The sequence below is a fragment of the Rhinatrema bivittatum genome, chromosome 7, assembly GCF_901001135.1.
Source record: "Rhinatrema bivittatum chromosome 7, aRhiBiv1.1, whole genome shotgun sequence".
Classification (NCBI taxonomy): Eukaryota; Metazoa; Chordata; class Amphibia; order Gymnophiona; family Rhinatrematidae; genus Rhinatrema; species Rhinatrema bivittatum.
This window is the reverse complement of record NC_042621.1, coordinates 4578186-4592216: the sequence shown is the minus strand read 5'-3', so window position 1 is coordinate 4592216 and position 14031 is coordinate 4578186. Positions and strand designations below refer to the sequence as shown.

Sequence of the window (14031 nt, the reverse complement as noted above, 5' to 3'; positions counted from 1 at the left end):
GCATTCGTGGCACGTCGGTCAGAGCTCATTTATCTATATTGATAGAATAGATACATATAATTTTTTTGGCCTGTCAGTTTCTTCCTGTTGCTTTGGGCCTGGGCTATTGCACCATAAGCCTTTATTTGCAACTATCTGGAAAGGAAGGGGGTCCCTTATTTAATCATCCCGCTCCCAACCCAGCCATGTCAGTGACGGTCCTCTAGCCAAATTTCAGAAGGATCCATGGCAAATGCGGTCTTGGGAGGTCTGGCCATTAGGTTTCACCATTGAATCTGGGAAACAGATTCCTAGTGCAGGAAATACAGCCATTTAGGAAAATTCTCAAGGCATATTTGTTTAAATAGGTTTTTCCTTCTACCTGATTATGTATTTTAAAAATCTAATGTACTTTTCATATGTCATTTTTTTTTCTGTTACTTTTTTCCTTTATTGTAATTTTCTATTAATATTCCATTTTAATTTTTGTATTATGTTGTTATTGCTGTAATCCACCTAGCACATTTTTGTTATAGACTGAATAGAAACATTTTAAAAATAAACAAACTAGGTTTTCCACATGACATTAAGCAGCAATGCCACCAAGGCAGACCCTGCAATGAACACTTCCATAAAGTTTTAATAAAAAATTTTTTTTCCTAAAATGACACAGCACAATATACTGTATGTACCCAGACAGGCAACTTTTAAAAAACAAAGGACAAAATACTGGGCAAATTTTGGTGAACGACTGAACTCGAGATTCTTCATAAATTAAAACTGTATCTAAACTCATGAGTCAGTCTATTTACCATTTCATAAATAAAACAAATAGAGAATAAAAGCACATTTTGTCAGATATGATTTGTCAGAACTGAAGGAAAACATGGATCACTTTCAAATTTAGACTAGCTCCTTTTTTTTTTTTTTTTTATTGTTGGTTTCAGTATACTCCATATACACTGTTTATATGGTCATGACCACCAACCCTTATCACTTGTTTTAAATCAATAGGCTAATATAGTGGCATACTATTAACAAAAGGTCCTGTCCTCAGCAAAGGTTTTATATACCGGTATTTTGTCAATGTCAAAATGCTTTGTAAATAGAACTCAAACAATTCAGATAGGAAAAAGCCACAGAATGATTCTGGCATTTTACATACAATTACATTCTATTAAATTATACCATTGCACACGTTGTCCAAACATGCACATAAAATCTCTATCACTTAGAAAGAAGAAACCAAGTGAAACAACTAATGACCTTCAGCCCATCAGGCTAAGGTTAATCTGCATATATCAATATAGTCCCCTTATCCCTGTGCATCAGTTTTACCTCATGCAAAAATTGCCCAAGCAATATCTACAGTTCAGCTATGGGGAAGAAAACTAAAGAACACAACCTTAGACCATGATGTATTAAGGGGTTGTTTTGTTTTTTTGGGGAGGGGGGTGTTACACACTCAAATGAGGGGGGGGGGGGGAAGCTGGGTAAATATTTAGGACCTTAATTAGGCAATTTATTCTGATTTCAAACATCCTCCTGTTTAGTGCTACAAGATGTCAGCTTTGCTCCTACCATAAACCTTCCACCCAAGCTAGAAGAACTGCCTTGGTTTATACTGTCAGAAATACCAATCACAGGGCATATTTACTTACACAGTATCAGAATTACCGTGAGAGCAAATAGGCGAAAGGGCTACTGGGCCATAAAAACAGCATTTGTGGACCTAGCATAGCACACACGCGTCACAAGTACAGCCCAGTAAACGCTGATACAGTCACTCTTTTATGGGTATCTGCACATCTGGCAGCTTCAGCAAATGAGCAGTACTAGCAGTGTTAATTAGGTGTAAAAATGTACGTTTGGGGGAAGGAACCCACAAGCAAGCTGAAAATGAAAAATAAAATGCGATGTCATTGTTTTATGCAACAAGACATTCCCTGGCACAGCTCAACATGCCCACCCCCCCCCCTCCATGAATATGCATGATGTAAATTTGCATACAATGGGAGCCCCGTGCACCGATTGCTCTCATGCATACTCATAGGTATTCTGAAGACCCGACTGGCTGTGGGGTACCCGGGCTTGGGCTCGGGAAGCCCTGGGAGACTCGGTGTCATTGGTTTAACCTAGAATATACTCTCACTCGATTGTGTCATTCACCCCCCCCCCGCTCTAACTCTGTGTCAATGGGGGGGGGGGGGGATCGTGCACGTCGCCCTGGATATCCAGCCCTAGCCATTCAACCCTCTTGCACCCCCCCCCCAGAAATGCGACTATGCCAGCTGTACCCTACCACACTCCCCTGCTCCCGCCTCTCTCCCCTCACCTTCACCATGCGTTATAAGCGGGAAGGGAATGAACCCAGCCCTACAGCCGAAGCAAAATTACCCCTCCCCCTTCCCGTTACGGCTGGGAAGCCAAATACTTACCCCGGGACACCGGCTCCTCCCTCCCTTGCCTTGTCCCGCCCCCTCACTCCCCCATTGTTCCTCACGGGCCGGGGGGCTCCAGGCGCCGCCGCCCTCCTCCTCCTCCTCCTCCTCCCCAGCCGCCACTTCCGGGGTCGCGAGCTCGCCTCCTTCCGGCGGCGGGCGCGTGCTCGGGAAGGAGAGGGGGTGGGGCCGATGGGGGAAAGGAGGCCGCGCGGTAGCAGCGCCACCCAGCGGCGGCAGGGTGGGGGTGGGGATTGAGCAAGGAGGCGTCTGGAATTGCAAGGAGAAAGGAAAATACTTTAGGAAATGATTAAACCCCTTCAAAAAAAAAAAAAAGCACTAAATATTCTGTATTCTTTCTGTGTTTGAATGGGAGGATTCTTACCATAGCAGCCTTCTTTTAGCAGCTGTCTTGGTCCCAGAGAGCATTGGAGTATTTGGGATTTTGGGACATTTCAGGAGGGGTTTAAGGAATTCTCCCAGTAGAATGGGGGACTATGACAGAAATACTGGATGGGCTTCCATAAGGCACAGGAAACTAAGATTTGTTTATTTATAAACATTTGATGGTCCACCTTTTCCTGAATTAGCCTCAAGGCAGATTACAATCCAAATTGCAATGTGAGCAAATACTTTTCAGCGAACACAGCGGATGCCTGGAGTAGCCTACCACCCAGAACTGGTGCTAACACTTTTATTGCCTAATGAAAACAACTACTGTGCTGCCCTCTTCTCATAACAGCATAAGACCAAAGATCCATCAAGCCCAGTATCCTGCTTCCAACAGTGGCCATGGCCAATCCAGGTCACAAGTACCTGGCAGGATCCCAAAAGGCTGATTGATTCCATGCTGCTTATCCCAGGGATATGAAGTGGATTTCCCCAAGTAGACCTTAATAAAGGTTTATGGACTTTTCTTCCAGAAACCTGTCTAAACTTTTTTTTAAACCCAGGTACATTAACAGTTTTCATCATTTCCTCTGGCAACATGCCCTTTTCAAAGCTTTATTAACTATAGAAGTCGGATACCCCCTTGCCACATCTATCTCACATTTCTCCCACTCTCTTTTTTAATTCATCTGTAGTTGAACACAAACGCCTCAGGCATATAAACTGCCCGAATGGAATGCTGTCTTTTAGACGCTGTGGATGGTGACTGTCATATCTAAGCAATGTATTCCAATCTGTTGGTTTTTTAAAAATAGAGAAGAAAAAAACATCATTCTCCTTAGAAATAGTAATATCCAAAAAAGGCACCACATTACCCTCATAATGTGAGAGAAATTGTAGGGATGCGCATTCGTCCTTGTTCGGCCACCCCAAAAAACGAAGGGAATTCACCCAAACTTTTAAGGTAGTTAGCGCACACTAACTCCCCGTTAGTGCGCACTAATCCTGAAATTTGGGGCGGCCGAAAAAAAAAGGCCTGAACAGAGGGAAAACGAAATTTCCTGCGGCGGGCCGATAAAAGCCGAACCAAAAGGTTCGGCTGAATCACATCCCTAGTTACAACTGTTCAACCACTGCATACATTGTTCAAAAATAACATTACCACCAGACCACAATACTATGATGTCATCAATATATCGCTGCCAACAAAAATATTTATTTATTTATTTAAAGTTTTTTTTTATACCGATTTTCCTGCATAAAATGCATATCAAATCGGTTTACAATGAAACAGAATGAGCAGGAAGTAAAATTCCTTAGTCTAATACATTTAAACGTCAATAATGAAATAATTTTAAACAAAGCAAAAAGCTAAATAACATTAATAAAAGTTATTATTAACATAAACATAAATATAATTATATTAGAAGGAACACAAAGGTTAGCATGAAGGGGAGCACAAAGGGGGAAACCCCTTTGTCACGCCCGGCACGCGACGCCTGGTGTAATCGCGCCGTTAATCGGGTCACCGCTGGCTGGTCGTCATGACGTCGGGGGGGGGGCGAGTCTTCACATCGCTGATTTTCTCTTTTAACATCTCAGTTCATTTTTACTATTTTTTTGTGTCTTTTTCTCACAAGATGTAGTTTTCTTTAAGTGCCCGATGGTAGTGGGCTGCCCCTCTGTAACAGCGCCTGGTGGAATCGCACCGTTAATCGGGTCGCCGCTGGCTGGTCGTCATGACGTCGGGGGGGGGGCGGGTCTTCACATCGCTGATTTTCTCTTTTAACATCTCAGTTCATTTTTACTATTTTTTTGTGTCTTTTTCTCACATGATGTAGTTTTCTTTAAGTGCCCGATGGTAGTGGGCTGCCCCTCTGTAACAGCGCCTGGTGGAATCGCACCGTTAATTATTTATTTATTTATTTATTTATTTATTTATTTATTTAATTATATATATTTTGAAAGGGGCATTGAGCCAACCATTGTTTTTCAAATGACTCCACATACAGGCTATAGATTTGTGGCAAGTGGGTATCCGACTTCTATAGTTAATAAGCTTTGAAAAGGGCACGTTGGAATAATCGAGACACTTTGTTGCAGTTTCAGGGAAAGAGAATTACAAAAAAAACTAAGGTGCATGTTACCTTTTTCTACTTCGATCCATCGGGTAGCTAAGAGCATTTTTAAGCATTGGAGCGTTCTTCAATTACATCCACCATTCCAAGAGAAACCATGGATCGCTTATAGTAGAGGTTGTAATTTAAAGGACCAGGTTGTGAGATTGCAGGTTTTGAGTACTTCGCATGAGAATTCAGTAGATTTGGGACATTTTGCATGTGGATGTTGTTCGGTATGTCCACAATCATGGAATAATGTGCATTTGCCATTAAAAAAACTGGCTGACTACCGCCCTCAAATCAAGTAGTATACTTGATTTGGTGTCCATGTAATTTAATGTATGTAGGGAAGACGATGCGGATGTTGAAAACTAGGTTGATTGAACATCGTAGTTCATTAAAGTGTGGAAGGGAGAAGGCTCCGCTGGTGTGGAAGAGAGGAGGCTCCGCTGGTTGAACATTTTTTTAAGTTTAATCATACATTTGATGATTTATCGTTTACAGTCTTGGAAGCTTTAAAACTGAATGTGAGAGGAGGAGACTGTAATTTACGGCTTCTACAGACAGAACAGTGTTGGATCTTTAAATTTAAAACAGTTCAACTGATGGGGTTAAACAAAGAATTAGACTGGTCGGGGGGGGGGGGCATTATCTTCAGTGATTGGTCAAGATGGTGGGTGTGTTAGTATATATAATAGGGTTGTGGTTTGAGCGTTTGGCACCATCTTGACGAGATTAGTAAGTTGAGATAGCGGTTTCAGAGGTATATTTCCACTGAAAACTGTTAGGATAAGTTAGTGAGTGAACCCTTTGGCCAAGGTGAGAGGTGGAATCACCCAGGAGGAGGAGCCCCACGAGGCCTCACCATCGGGAGGCGGAGCCTAGGCTGTGGGATGGAAATACAGCAGACGTAGAGGTGGAGATATAGAGGGTGACCCCTGGAGTTGGGCCATGGAACGGCAGCAACCTGCTGACATCAGTCTTGCTAGAGACAAGAGTCAAAGGTGGAAGTGGCAGTACTCGAGTAGCGGGGTGCCGAGAAATAAAGTCACTGTAACACACTGAATCAGTAGTGGAGAATGCAAGGATGTTCCTTGGTGGTAGGGATCGCAGAGCAGCGGGGAACCCGGAAATGAGTCCTCACGGCAATGGTCCGCAGAGTGGGGTACACCGGCGAGGGTTCTCCAGATAGTATCACCGAGTAGGTCCGCAGAGCAGGGGTAACCCTTGAAGGGACTCCTCACGGCAATGGTCCGGTGAGGATTCCCACGTAGCAATCAAACAGTGATCCAGAAGTGGTACTCACAGCGACAGGAAGTAAGCAGAAGTCCCGTAGAAGGCCTTAGGAGAAGGCAGGCTGGAAACTGGGTGATAGGCCCCCGAGGAGCGGACAGCCAAGAGACGAGGGGGGCCCCCGAGGAGCGGGTACCCAGCAGTCTCAAATCATGGAAGCGAAACCAAAACAAACAGTGTAGAAACTGGAACAACATCAAGTGAACTTGTTGCCAAGTCGCCGGCTGTCTGGGCAGGCCGGATTAAATACTCGAGCAGAGTGATGTCATCTGGTAGGGACGCCCCCGAGGTTCCTGCCATGACGTGGTTAAAGCTGGTCAGGAAGTGAGCACGCGCACCTAAGGAACCCCATGGGTAAGATGGCAGTCGGGAGCTTCCACGCTGCTTGGACAGGCCCGGGAACGGAAGCCAGAAGGCCGGTGGTAGCTGGCCGAAGCCGCGAGTTTGCCCAATGGAGTCAAGGTTGTGAAAAGAGAGGTGAGCAATGGCAGTTGCAGCCATCTGTGGCCATGGAGCGTAACAGTACCCCCTTTCTTAGGGCCCCTCCCCGGGGGTTTGGGTTTTCCAGGTTGAGACACGTGAAACTGTCTGATCAGTTCTTTATCAAGAATGTTCGATGCAAGCTCCCAACTGTTTTCTTCTGGCCCAAAGCCCTCCCAAGATAACAAGTATTCCCATCGTCTTCCTCTTTTCCATATATCCAAGCTGTCTTGTACCTGATAAGTGTTTTGCAAATATACAATTTCAGCAGTATATTTACAGATGGCCTGGTAGGTCCTTTCTGGCACCTAAACTGCATAAGTGACAGGAACTAGGACAGTGCCATGATTATTATTATTATTATTATTATTATTATTGCTCAAGGGTGGAGGGAGGTAAAAATGACTTGCCCTACTTCCCACAGTCAGTCATAGCATAGTAACATAGCAATGATGACAGAAAAAGCCCAAATGGTCCATCTAGTCTGCCCAACAAGCTTTTTATGATAGTATCTGCCACGCCATGCAGTTTACCCCCATGTTTCTGTTATGGGTAGCAACTGCCCCTCCGTGCAGTTATTCCCCAAACTTTATGATAACCCATAAAAAATTTACTGCTAGTAACATTTTTACTGGGTGATGAGCATCCTTGAAAATTCAGACAGTGCTGCTTGACGTGCTTTGCTTATGGACTTGGCTGTGGAAGCAGTCCTGTGCTTTTTCCCTTATGTCTTTGTATCAGTACCCCAGACCGCAAAAGGCAGGCCCGTAATGATTGTCATCTGAATCAAATTCCTCTTTTTTGCCCCCACCCTGACATCAAAGTGCTCAGTGATGTTGCAGTTACGACAAAAGCATCAAGGCTTATTGGTTAAAGGTAGTAATCCCATGTCTTCTGTTAAGGGTAGTAATTGCTGCTCTGTGGAGGTTACCCCCATGTTTATCAGTTCCCCAGACTGTAAAAGTCGGATCCTCATTGGTTATTGTCTGAATCCAGTTCCCCTTTCCCCCCTGCCAAGCATCAAGGCTTATTGGTTAAGGATAGTAACTGCTGCACCAGCAAATTACCCTCATACTTTTTCTTCAATTCCATCCTCAAGCCCGTAGGGATCCACAGTGTTTATCCCATGTCCCTTTGAATTCTTTTGTGTGGTGGTTGATAGAACTGCCACTCTCTCTCTAGTCTTGTACACTTATGTATTCTGTGTCAATCCGGCACAGCAAGTCCGCTAGCTGCTGTGTCAGCACCCCATATGCTTCAGTCAGCTGAGACCATGTCTGCCAGGCTGTCTCTTCTCTCTTTCTGGCCCTGTTCTTACTGAGGGTTACCTTCTGCGCATGGGCTTGAAGCTCAGCAATGGTGACCTCCAGATCCTGTGTCTTGGCCTGCTCCTGACCATGGCTCTGTATGCTTTCCTCCAGCTGTCTCTGCAGCAGTATACTTTGCAGGGGCGCAATTTCCTTTTCATACAGCTCTGGCGGAATGTAGGTTGCTTGCAGATGCCTACACTTTGCAAGAGCTGCTCCTTTTCCAACTGGCTCTTCTCTTGCTTCTTACAGCCTCCAACTGTGCTTCCAGGGCAGAGAGTGTGACCTCATATGCCTTTCTTCGCTCAGTGTTCTGCCACAGTAGTGCACGTTGAGTCTGTATTGCAGTCACTAGCTCTCAGCTGCTCATTGGCTGCTCAGGCATCCTGCACTTCTGTCCAAGCTCTCCGGGCTTGGGAGATCAGCCTGATGACCTGATCCTTTAGCTCCATGTAGTCGTTCCTGGGCTGCTGGCAGCCATCTAATTCTAATGCCATCATTTCCAGATCTATCCTGAGGACTTCCTCTAGCTTCTCTGCTCTAGCTCTACCTTCAGATCCACCACTCGGCTTTGTAACTCCTGCAGTACTTTGAGATCCTCTTCTGAAATGCGATGCCTTAGCTTCTCGGCAGCACCTCTTGCTGGGGTTCCCAGGGCCATTTTCTCAGGGATCACCACACCCCTTTTCTTGGGGCTCCCTGTGATGCCTCTCTTTAGGCTCTCTGTAGCCCCACTCTCTGGGCTCTTCGCTGCGGATCTCTGCGGCAACTCCCTCCGGGGTCTTCACTGCTCCTCCCTCTGGGATCTCGGCAGTATCTCCCTCCGGGGGCTTGGCGGCAGCTACCTCTGGGGTCTTTGTGGCAGCCCCTCTGGGGTCTAGGCAGAAGCTCATTCTAGGGTCTCTGCTGCAGCAGTTCCCTCTGGTCTCCCCGCCGTGACTCCTTTAGGCCACTCAATGCTGCACCCGCAGGCCACGCAGCACTGCCCCCCTCTCTGGGTAGTCCAGGGCCAGCCATGAAGCTCCACCATGAGCTCCTCAGTACCAACACATCCAGTGCCACCGAATCATTCCCCTGGGCCTCCTCTGACCATTCAGGCTCTGTTTTGGCTCCAGCCTCACTGTTGCTTTCAGCTTCTAGTGGAGTATTGCAGGGTAGTGCTGAAATCCTGGGACTTAATGAGATGTTCTGTTCCCTCTGTTTCCCTTCTTATTATGCTGTGTAGTTCATGGATTATTTAGTTCCTTAGAGCACTCTCCTGCCCCTTTGGATGCTTCTCAGGGGACTATGGACCAACAGGTGATGGTTTGTCAGCTGCCTTGTGGTTTCCCTCTGTTCCCAGGCAGTGCAGGCTCCTGTTGGCATAGGAAGTGGTGAGAAAGCAGTGGGCTTCCAGCTTCTCTTTATCTTTAGCCAAGGATAGCTGGAACTGCCTGAAGTTCTCCTGGAACTTCCTGTGCCCTTCTAAGAGGCTCTGAGCCAGCGCTTGCATGTTTACTGGAAGCATACTTTCCCTTGTCTGAATTCTGGTACAGCTCTGCCTTTCTCTGTTCTTCAGAGCCTGAGCTCAGTGATGAAGGCCAGGCCCTGTGTACACTCTAGCAGTTTCAGTTTCCGCTGGGCCATGCCCTTCTCAAGCCTAGAACACAACTGTTGCTTTCTCTGTTTCTTCCCTGCCTTCTTTAAAAAAATAAAAAAAACGAACTCCTACCTTATCGGCTCTAACTAAACCATGTTACAAGCCCTCATCTGGACAGAGCTTGTCTCTTTAGTCCATTGAAGAAACATCTAACTCTACTTCTCCCCAGGCCACCACAGACCATTCTCTGTTAAAGGAAGTTCAGTGGTTTTTTTTTCTTTTCTCTGCGCTCTGCTTGCTTCGGTGTGCTTTGAGAGCCCAACCTTTCCCTTCAGCTGCTTCTGGCAGGCAGCACAGTAAACAACTTTTTCCTTTTCCAAAAAAACGTTTTTTCTAACTGTGCTCTGGTGCCCTCTCCGGCAATGCTTGCCTTCAAACTTCTGTTGGCCATGCAAATCCACAGTTTCCTTTCCAGTCTTCCCTGGAGACTTGTTTTTCTTTATTTTCTCTGTGCCCGGCTTAGAGAAACCCCACGATGGCACCCTATGTGAAGGATGGCTTTCTTGTGGGCCGGAGCAATAAGCACACTTACTCTAGCCTTTATCTCATGCGATATTACTTTATCTACACACTTAGAAGACAATATATACAACACACTGCCTACCTTTGCAGTATTCCCACTCTTTTCTCCCAAAGAGAGGTTCAGGAGCTCCTACTCCTGGAGACATATGGGAGAAGGGGGTGCTCTGGATCTCAGATGGGCTCAGCAACTTATTCCCCTTTAGCTAGCCACACCTTCTGAGATCCTCCTGCCCAGCCAGGTCCCGCCCATGGAGGATTCTCTCTTGAGGGGATTTAAAGTAGGCCAGTTATCTAGCCTGGTCCTGCCCAGATTCATAGGGGAACACTAGGAGCGCAGTCTCACACCCATTGTTGTTTCACCTCACCCATTATCTCCCAGTCTCCTACTTTTTCCTCCTAGAACATTCCCATTTTGACAAAGTCAGTATTTTTGAAATTCGAAACTCTTCGTGTGAGCTTATGTCTTCTGGAGTTTTCCTGACTCATGGATCAGTTCTCTAAACATGAAATCATGTAAACTTAATGTCACTGATGTGAGTACTTTGTGCTGTGGCATGGTGGATGCAGCCTAGTAGGCAAACCTACTAGGCCCAAGCTGACAGCTGGTGGACATGCCCTTACTGGGACTGGAGCTTTAGCTGTAGCAGCCTTGTCCCCCACAGGTTGAGCCAGGGGCTGGCAGGGCTTAAGCAAGTGTTCCTTAAAGAGTGGTCAGAGAGAACCCAAGTATGGGCAGTGGTCAGGGTAGGTAGAAGGCTCGGCACGACCGGGTGTGCATACCGTGCAATTGCTCAGAGGAGCACACCTGGAGGGGTGGGGGAAGCAGCAGCCCACAAGGCTGCCAATGCACCACTAGCCGCTGAGAAAAGGAAGAGGCCCAGGAAGCCGCCGGTAGACCACATTCCACCAGTGGCCTGGAAATAGAGGAGGCCCACAAGGCTGCTGGTGGAATCTATCCTACTGGTGGCCCAGAAGAGGAAGAGGCCTGTGAGGCTACCAATGGACCCCATTCCATCAGTGGCCTGAAAGAAAAGGAGGCCCACAAGGCTGCTAGTGGATTCTATCCCACCAGTGGCCCGGAAGAGGAAGAGGCCTCCAAGTCCACCGGTGGACCCTATCCCAGGGAATTTGGTGAATAATATAGGTGGAGAGACAGTGTCTACACCAATTTTGTGGGTAGAGCACCAAAAATGTTTGTCACACACAGAAGAACTATAAACGTAAACATCTGTACTAAACATACATCTAAAACTAAACATGCACTATATAAAAAAAGAGCCCACAAAAGGTGGATGTACCCAGTAAGCATCCTCGAGGTATGTGTTCCAGGGCTCCTCTTTGTGCTGGTTCCCTGGATGTTGGATGTCTCATCAACTTCAGTGAAAGCAGGTGTTTGCAGCAATGCAATGCACTGCAGCGAAGATTTAACCTCCAGAGTGACCCACAGTGTATTGCCTTCCCCCTCTGCTATTATCTCCTGCTTTCTGCAATGGAGCAGATGAACCAAGAGATTTTATCCACACACATTTGTCATATAAAGTATCCACTGTTGGTAAATAGTCCAGTGAGTCCATCTCCTCCTCCTCACTCTTGCCCTCAAAAAAGTTTTCAACATCAACAGTTAAAATCTTTGGCATTTGTTTTTCCAAAGCTGCGGGTACTGCAGCTCTGTGATTTATCACAGTTGGTTTAATCTGAACATTCCCTGGCGCTACGTCTGATGTACGAGTCATGTGTTACCCTAGTAACTGTATTACCTCAGTAAATGTGGGGTGAAAATCCTTGCACCCTGTCACTAAAAATATAGTAGCAAGTGGCTGGGCAGTCGGGATCATTTCTGGCCCAGCGACTAACATCCATGGATGGACTCAGCAAATCTCCTGCCTGATGCAGTGGGTGCTTTGTTGTGATAGCCCTATGGGTGGCCAAATTCTGTAGCACTTTAATTTCCTGTGCCTTGCTATTCCATCGCAAGCCACCTGGGTCATAGGTAAGGGCTGCTTCATCTGGAAAAAATGAGCTCAATGATTCAAGTAGAAGAGTGCCCAAAAGAACTCTCCCCTCTGTTCCTCCTCCCCTCTAGATAATATTTGTGGCTAACAGCAAGTGCTTGGACAAGGAACTCATAAGTCCTAATTTCCTGGCTATCACATCCAGCTTTACAGCCACTGACATGGATAAAAGGGCTGCCCAGGGGAGAATCCTTTCCTCAGGCTGCAGCCTGTACACTGCCCCAAGGGCGATTAAATCACCTGGCCTCATATTGAAACATGACCCTTGTTTACTCCCTGGAATTTGCTCAGTCTCCCCCACTGGTCCCTGATAATCTAACCTGGGTAGTTTAGGGGTTCTCTTATTTTTGAGGGCCATAAATAATGCATTCTTCCCACTGGATGCTGTGTGTCTCGCACCCTCATCCAATTTTATCAGAGTCGCTTCCTCATTTTAACAGAAGGGATCACACAGGAAGGAGAAGGAATGGCCCCATCAAAAATGTCCCCATCTAAAGGGGCATCCATGACTACCTGATGAACCTTAACAGGATTTACTGCTACTCCCGATTGTAAACAGGTAGACAAGAGCTGTAACTTAGCCTCACCCTCTTGGACAACAGCATCTGCACACTGTTTTTCAGCAGTTTTCTTTCCCCTCATGGCAAAATCAATGAGTACCTCCTGGTGCTGTACCTTGATGTTTAGTAAGGACCCACAAAGCAAAACGGTAGCCACGGATGTGAAAAAAAACAAAAACAAGACCAATGCCTTGGAAAGAAGATTACGAGATTGTTTTTTATAAAAATCCTGAAGTGCCATCGCAAGGAGCCCAATACAACACTCTTAACCGCGGACATAAAGACTGAGTTAGTTACAGAGTTTTTTCATTGAAAGGTGCCATTGCATAAAGCACAATACAACACTCAACCGTGGACATAAAGACTCTTTGAGGACTACTGATCAAGATATGTTTTTAAAGTCACTCTGATATTAATAATCAAATCAGTGGATACTTCCAGAAATTCCACATTGTGCCTGAGTACATACTCTAGATATTATTCAATTTAAAGAGCCCCTAATGCAGCCGTAAGGGTGACACTCGGCCAGAGTCAGGCGGGTTCTGTTTTATTGAATAAATCTTCTTTCCAAGGCATCAATCTTGGTTTTATTTTTTTCACATCCTTGATGTTTAGTTCCTCCTTCTCCTGCTTCAAAGTGGCCTCCTCCTCTTGGAGAGCAGCGACTCCTTTGTCAAGGCTTTTGCAGGCAGCCAAGAAAACCCAACATGCTCTGATAGACCCATAGGCAAAACCCACCTTCAGGCAAGATAGCATATCGGCCTTAGCATGGGCAATGCTGTATCCCAGGGCTCCTGGGTACATTGCATATGGGAGAGAATTTGGGCTACAGCAAAACAGGGTTCGTGCCCTGTCCAGCCCAGTACTAGGACCTGCACATCTTCTTATTTCTTCTGTAAATCACCCCACCACTAACAAAATAGGCAATGCAGCTCTTGTTTCCCTTTTTACTAATGGGTGGGGCAACCTCCCCACACTCCTAAGTCGGGCAAAATAACCAAAGTATACCACTACCACAAAGTGTGCTGTGCGCGGGTTCTTAGAAATCCCTTGGTTTTTGCCCAATTCTGTATACCTGAGAGGGGGGCGGGGGCATTCTGGATGTGAGTCCTTGCAACCACTAATGTGTCAGCTTATGAGAAATGATTACACATTCATCTACCCTCCCTTCTTTGCCTGTCTGTTATATTCCTGTATAGATAGCAATAATGCTCAGAGAGGGTAATTAATTATAAGTAAAAAGTGGTTATATTTTTCTCTTAGCTATAATAAAATAATTTATTTATTT

At 45.9% G+C, this 14031-nt stretch overlaps 1 protein-coding gene across 2 annotated transcripts in view; it reads right to left on the bottom strand.

Annotated features, from left to right (window-relative positions):
- ZDHHC7 (zinc finger DHHC-type containing 7) overlaps positions 1 to 2543 on the bottom strand; it is a 90269-nt gene extending 87726 nt beyond the window's left edge. For both annotated transcript variants that reach the window (XM_029608081.1, XM_029608083.1), the window contains exon 1: positions 2418 to 2543. The gene's annotated coding sequence lies outside the window, so the exon portion shown is untranslated. The remainder of the gene's footprint in view (positions 1 to 2417) is intronic.
- Positions 2544 to 14031: the final 11488 nt, after the last annotated feature.